This window comes from Magallana gigas, chromosome 6, assembly GCF_963853765.1.
Source record: "Magallana gigas chromosome 6, xbMagGiga1.1, whole genome shotgun sequence".
Classification (NCBI taxonomy): Eukaryota; Metazoa; Mollusca; class Bivalvia; order Ostreida; family Ostreidae; genus Magallana; species Magallana gigas.
The window spans coordinates 21,532,434-21,540,525 of NC_088858.1; the positions used below are offsets into that span (position 1 = coordinate 21,532,434).

The 8,092-nt window shown below is 29.9% G+C and overlaps 1 long non-coding RNA gene across 1 annotated transcript; it reads right to left on the bottom strand.

Annotated features, from left to right (window-relative positions):
• Positions 1-6,445: 6,445 nt before the first annotated feature.
• On the bottom strand, positions 6,446-7,609 carry LOC136276603 (uncharacterized). Its single transcript, XR_010715124.1, has 3 exons — positions 7,261-7,609; positions 6,961-7,080; positions 6,446-6,543 (listed from the first exon to the last, which is right to left on the bottom strand). It is a non-coding gene; the product is annotated as an uncharacterized lncRNA (long non-coding RNA).
• Between the last annotated feature and the right edge of the window lie 483 nt (positions 7,610-8,092).

Below are 8,092 nucleotides of genomic sequence, written 5' to 3' on the forward strand. Positions count from 1 at the left end.
TTTATACGAAGATTTCGAAAATAAGTTATCATGTGTTTGTTTAATTTATGGCTCTCAAATATCAAAAGGTAACGGTAGACCTTAATAAAAATACAATGTATTAACAAGAAGGTCTTTCGTCAAACACGGAAGACCTTAATAGGAATAATCTTTACCTGAACATTCGATAAGAGGTCTTCCATTAAACGAAAGACATTTTGAATCACTTTTAATACACAATTAACACGTCTACAATGATTCCAGAACAACATTCTATATCGTTTAACCTCTTTTCTATACATACAAAAAAGTATCAAAAATGATACGATACGATACGATACGTTATAATAAAAATAGAGACTTTAAAAAAAAATTCTTCTGTCATCTTGAAATGGTTTCTTTTCGGCAAAATAATTTATATATATATAGATATTATATATATATATATATATATATATATATATATATATATATATATATATATATATATATATATATATATATATATACATGTATGTTTGAACTCCAAGATATCAATTATCGTCGATAACAAAACATGATTTAGTAAAAAGCATTTAATTGATAAATTGGAGATGACTGCTCTGATAATAGTTCTCAATTTTGTAATTTATTAGTTTAATGAAAACAAAGAATAAAACGATAACATGGTACAACGTTTCACGCTCATCACTCAATAGGATTTGAGATTATAAAATTTATAATAAAGATGAAAATGCAAAATTACCAGGTATTGACTGTCTTCGTTTAAAAGCCACCCAAGCCCCAAGCCCATTGAAACAATCCGATAGATATTTCATCAAATACACCCCCTCCTATCTTGTGTTCAGTCACTAGAAGATAACGATTTTCAAAAAAAAATTAGAAAAAAAAATCAATGCATGAAAATACAAGCGTGAGTCTTCAACAGGCACGAAGTATCGATTTTGTGAGTTATCGTGTGTTTAAAACTTCATAGCTCAGTCACTAGCTGATAACGAATTTTGCACAGAATAAGATTAAATGGATGAGAAAATGTGTCTTTAAATCTTGGTCCGCTAATATATTTTTTTGCCGAATGACTAATTTTATACGAAGATTTCGAAATAAGTTATCATGTGTTTGTATAATTTATGGCTCTCAAATATCAAAAGGTCAATAGCAACGAATCTCCCCGATCAATCATCGGATAAATACTTTAATGTTTTCCATTTATGAAATTTAGCAAATTTGACATAAATTAATCACAATCCCTTTTTCATGTTTTAAAAACAATTCTAGACCATTTGAACTTGCAATTTTGTATAATATAACATTTACAGTGCATTTTGAATAGATTTTCAACTTCGAAAAACTACACATGGGCAACTTAATATGTATATTACTTTGTATTTTTTGGTTCAAGAACATTCAAAATAAAAACGTTTGTATATCATCATATATCTTATCAGACCCTGCAAAACAATTACATACATAATGACACATATAATCGGTTGTGTATTAAGTCTGGAGGTCAGAATGACATTTGATAGATCACAAGGGATACATAAATGCTATACATGTTCACTGATCCATCATGAGGTATGTAACCCACGGCTTTACATCAGCATCTTTGCATCAGATAAAGTGTATGCAATAGGTAATTACTATCTCTTCGTCAAAGTCGTGAACATTTAAGCTCTCTATCTCTCTCTCTCTCTCTCTCTCTCTCTCTCTCTCTCTCTCTCTCTGAATAACCATTCTAACAGATTCCAAAGTTGTTGACTTGTTCCTGATTTGCTAATTCTATAATACTATGCTGCACAGATACACCCAATTCTAATTTCTTTGTGTCTGAGATTTATAATTTTTTCTATTGTAATACCTAATAGGGTTCAATCTTCAACTGACGTGTGGAAAATTAAACACTTCAAAACATTACTTTGAGTAAAATTATATTTCCGTATGACCAAAAATTCTGATCCCTTATGATTCGGGAGTGGCAAAGACTAGCAGTCTGCTTCGAACTCAAGATCGAAAATAAAGCTTGATTTTAAATCTACATACTATCTTAGCAATGGTGATATGTGAGGACAAAAAAACCCTGAATGAAACATTTACATGGATATAGTAATTAAATAAAGAACTCTTTGATGTCCTGGGCATTCAACAAAAAAACACAATGTTGTTATAAGAGATAAGCAGTTTTATGACAAAACATTACGTCTCTTTTGATAATACCAACGTAGGGTCCGAATTTTATATCACTAATTTTGCAGATGATTTTGTCAACATAAAATTCAAAGAACATATTACAAAACACATCTTGAATTTGAAAAGTTAAGTCTTAGATCAGAATTATCTAAAACAATGATTTTTTGCACTGTGATAATAACTTAAAAAGAGGCTTATATCACCGATTATCATGACATTATGATGCCATTTACAATATATTACACTTACCTGCGTTTCTATGCAGATGTCTTATATGTTCTCTAATTGCTCAACACCTCAATTTTTTCGTATAGACTGTTTTTATAAGCATGCAGAAAAAAGAATAATGATCGCAGTTTAATTCTTTAATTCAGTTAAATAGAAGTGCTTTTCGTTGAACGTTAAGCATTAATTGATTCGGCATACACTTGCATTTTGCTTTTAGTTAGGCAGAAATGGTTAAAATGATTTTTGAAATATAAATACGCGCATGTAAAGTTCATTTACACATCTTTTTTCTTTAAGGGAAGAAGGGGCCCAAAGTTTGAATCTTTGGTGTTTAGTTTATAGTTGTCAAGTAAAAACTGTTTGTCAAAACTATGAAAAAGGCGTTACTCTATACGTCTTCTATCGCTCAACAAAACACACAATGCATTTAGTAAAACTTTAAAAATTTATTGCAATGTATTGACGTTCGCTGTCTGCAAATATTTGATTTTCATTTGAGTGGATTTTAAATGTTCGTCAAACATTATCATTGAAATCATCACACCCAATATAGAATAAAAATGTTTAAATTAATATATACATTAGACAAATACAAAAAATACGTTCATCTTGGTTCATTCATGTTCATGCAACCATTTTTTGAGCTGTTGGCCCTGATTATAACTGCATATTTGTGATATCTCATGATCAATTTATTATTTGCTTTTTATTAATCTAAATAACTTGGTCGATGGTTAGTATTTATGTATAGGTCGTCTTCCATGCAGGCAGGTATAATTTACGTAAGGTTTTAAAATATTAAAAAAGAGCATATCTTTCGCACCATAGGGCATTGCAAATTAAGTCCTTTCTAGTATGATTAGAAAAAGTAAATACAAGTTCAGTACTCTCTGTTTAAGGTACATGTAGTTAAGGTGGAATAACACATCATCACAAATTGACTGAACTCTGATCGCAACGACATTTCGTTTTTAAAAGGATTTTATGGACTGAAACATGTAACTTACTCCATAGCCAAGTGGAAAAAGTGTCGGACTTGTGACCCGTATATCCCGAGTTCGAATCCTGCAGGGGCTTTTGTTGTTACCTACTCGAATAATTATTTTAGATATTCAATTTTTATCCCCAAACTGCAATTTTTTGGGTTATTTGACATTGGTACAGTTCATTTATCATAATATCCTTCATTATCAAAAAATTTCCTGTTAATTTGAATGACTTTTTCCAGGTGTGTAATTCCACATCAATCCATTAATGAGGTGGATTTCAAAATATCGATTAATATAAGCTACATTGAATACCTATTTTAAAATCACTATGAGGTTGACGTAAACCAAACCCCAATCGGGAGTATGTATGCAGTCGATTAATTAAAGTTTTTGGACTTGAAGACTTTTTTAAGAGCTGTCTGCTCTTTGCAAAAATTAGGATAATTCAATTTCTAAAAATATGTTTGGTAAGTTATGATTTCTTTTGCATTTTCAAAGAAAGGTAAAGCTTTCGTCATTAATACATGTATGACTGCCAAAGCTGTACCCGGTTTCCCTGTTTGTGGGCAAACTTCCAATCTTGTTGTTGGTTTGTGATAAAAATATAAAAGCTAATTTAAACTTATGACATATTTCTATTTCTATTTGTAAAGGAACAAACGCGAAATAAATTAATGTATTTGTTAAAACATCGGCTGCATAACACACACATAAAAACATTTCATTTTCTTATCCAATATATTATATCTTTTTTAATTAGTTTAATGATACTACCATATTTACATACTATGAGGTATTACGTGACGGAAAAATATCCGTTTTTGTTTTTGAATATGATTAAAATGCAAAAGAGAGCAGCAAATGCACAATACTAGCGAAATCTTTAGTATATTCTTATTTTTCATTATTTTTAAACGGGCATGGGCACGATTATTTGGTCAATTGATTTCCCATATTAAACATGACCTAAGCATGACTTTTTTACATAACAAAGAATTGTAAGTCCTCTATGTCACCAATAGCTCGAACACTGACACTCAATTTTTGGATGTCCATTACAAATGCGTTACTGAAGTATAATAAACATAAACGAAAAATTATATTTAGACGATCACGCCCAGTTACATGTAAAAAAGTAAGATGTTCCGCTTCTAATGCTATATGATGACGCGCTGTTCCGTGTGGTCGACATTGTGTTTTGTCAACATTTCGTATACAAAATGAATATATGATCCCATTTAAAATGACAAAAAAGTGGTTGCCTATTGATCAAGCCCATGTCAAAAAATATTTACTAAATCGGTTTATTAAAGGGGGGACATTTAAAAAAAAAATCTTGACACGTCATCTTATAATTTTACCAAAGAAAATCACAGAAACAAAATTATTTATTAATAAGATTTGTAATGGGAAAATTTAACATCAATTTGTTACTCACTCGAACCATTCTACATAGTATAAACGTTATCATAAAGGCACTTTAAGGTCCATTGTAATGCAAAATCATGTCATGAAATTTGACAATTAAGCTAATTGAAAAATAAGCACTACAGAAAAGGATTTCTTCGGACATTTTCCTAATAATAAGTAAACATCCTTTGAACCCTTGGTGTTTACAAATATATATCTAACATTTAAACAAAATCTAGTCCAATGGTATGTTGGGACAGAGTACTGAAATATTATGGCAAAAGAGTTCACATATTCTACACAATGGTATAATTTTAATAACTGTACTTAGAAAACAAAATGCTAATGACTTTATTGATATATCTATTGTGTTTTGTCAGTCAATAAAATAAGTTATAAACACATGTATGTGAATATTTTTTTTCACCACCAACTCTCTGCAAAACATAATATACAATACAATTTATGGCAAAAATGCAGCCAATGACTATCTTAAGCAGACAAAAGTATGTGTATGGCGGCTCTGCATTTAAGCTCTAACAAACAGTATAAAGACTACTACACAAAACAGTTTATGACAGTTGACAAAAATGATTGTCACAAATTAAAAACAATTAGAGTAATCAATGTACACAATGCAGTAATTATGAATTATTCTTTATTAAACTTTCAATACTTTTAATTTTTAATAAGAATTGTTAAATCAAGCTATTTTCACGTGAAAATCTAGATTTCATATTTATAAGTCAAAACCATTTTGAATGAATGCTTACCAAAAATGCTATTATGTTTTAAAAATCAAAAAGTATAATCAAGCAAAATATTCTATGGGAAAAAGTTTTCTTTTTAGTACACGTGTATTTGCCAAGAGAAAAAGGTAACTGGTTTTTTTTTGGGGGGGGGGATTTTATTTTTATATATAATGGACTAACAAAGCATTCATTATATAAATAATCATTGTAGAATAAGACTTTTAAATGATGATCGATACCGACAACTTCTTGTATTAGTAAATGTACAGGCATAAACAAGAGTTTGCTTTTTTCTATTGACAAAAAGATATGTATTTGTTGAAAAAATAGCATTAAGATTATGAATACAAACTGTCAGTATAAAGTTGATACTCATTTATTTCCGTTTCGGAAATGTTTTATATAACTGTAAACAAAATGAAAAAAATGACCTCATTTTCCATCCGCGCATACATCCTCACAAAGTCAACATAAAATACGTACATATAATGTTATACTATTTCAAATGTTCAGACGAAAGTAGATGAATGACTTCTAAACGTTTGATTCGTTAACACATAAGCAGGTATATACTTCACTGAATTTTTTCATTTTTGTCTCGGCAATATCTACAAGTATTTTAGTATTTTGTACACGCCGATCGCCTTTAAGGTGGATCTCTACACCAAATAAGTGTAGGAGATTTTTGTTGCATGCATTTGTTACCAATACTAGGCACAGTATTCAACAATAATAGACCTCAAAATACAATACACTATTTTCTAGAGAATTTTTTAAATATCAGTCTGGTTCCAGATAACCCCTTATTTATCAAAATTTTAAACATTTCTGTTTTAAAATTCTTATGAAAGTGAAATGTTATTAAGTTTAGAAATGAAAAACAAAAAAATCATGAATAAAGTTTGTATGATTTTTTTTGGAATCCACATAAATATGAAACTAAAATATAAAAAAATTCTTTTAAGGCAAACTGCTGGACAAAATCCCACAAAAGCCTGAAAATATAAACAATATTCGTCGGTCAGTGGGATGAAGAAAAGAAATTGAATGAAATTGAAAAATTAAAGGAAATACTTAATTATTGCAAAAATCTTGGTATGAAAGATCCTGTTTAAGAGTTGTCTTTCTTTATTTTACATGGTCTCAAATATCTTGGGATCAATTTTTTAATTAATAAAAATCACGAAGAAAAATTAAAAAAAGGAACAAGTCTATGCTAAATATGTAGATATAAGATTAGTAGTGCTTCTGATAATGTTTGAAGCTGAAAAATTATACTTTTGATGAATGCATTATATATATTTAACTCTTTAAAACAAAATATTAGTAGTTAATTATATTATAAATTGCCTTTTACTTTTTTATATACAATAGCAATTATAAACAACAACCATACGCATATTAATACATACATTAGATGTCCATAGTGATACACATGCATGTGTGGAAATGAAAAACATGCTCCTTTTCAGACTTCTGTCTTTCCCTCATTTGGCTTGCAAATCCGGGCTTCCACTGCTATTGCTACCTAGCTGTATTTATGTTAATCAAAATACATTAGTTTAATGTCAAAGTTTCAATGAAAGTCTTTTACTGCAAATGTTTTTTTTTAATTTGGAAAGTTAGAATCAATTCAAGAGATCGTACTACGGTACTTTCGTTTTATATTCATCATACATATATAGTTTAAATGAAAATTGACATCTGCTTACCTATATCGATAATCCGTCACATATGTATGATCGTCTGTTACAGATGACATGACAAAAATGTATTGCCAATATAGCAGCAGAGCAGGGAAACTGTATATTATTTAGATTCCACGTTTTCCGTACAAAACAGCTGATAATCAATGTTAGTTAAAAGCTTTAAACAGGAAGAAAATTGACATATTTTCTAAGCGTTTTGGTGATTTCCTATCTTATCTCCTTAGTTAGAAGAGTTCAATTAAACGGTGTATAGCTATTTTGTACCACGACATAATGTTATCAATCCGGAACACAATGGCGTTTCGAACGGAAGTCAGACATGTTGTGACGATGTAGCCTTCCACCTTAAAAGAAATTCCTTGAAATTCTTTATAGGATTCTTGAAGGCTTGAGAGCATTCGAGAACAACCCGCTCTTTTGTGCATATCATGATAACAAAGGAACAGAAGAAAGTATGCATATGCTTTATCAAAAACTATAAACTCGGAAACGTTACAGGTTTTGACAAAGTTTTCTAGATCTTTTGGGAAAAGATGACTTGTTCGATGCATATCTACACACACTTTACGGTAGTGGTGTCTAACCAACAAAGAATAATTACAGGGCACTTCTCTACATTTAGTTATTAGTGATTCATTATAAACAACCGAGTTCAAAACTATTGGAGACATGTTAACTGTAACATTGTGAAGCAATTTGAGGCAAAGCTTATATCTGCCTTGAGAATACCACAATGATGCTAAGTAAATCGAACCAAATACATTGGCATTTTGCGCAAACATTAATGCCACTTCCGCTGACATTAAATACAATGGAAATCCTGTCAGCACATATT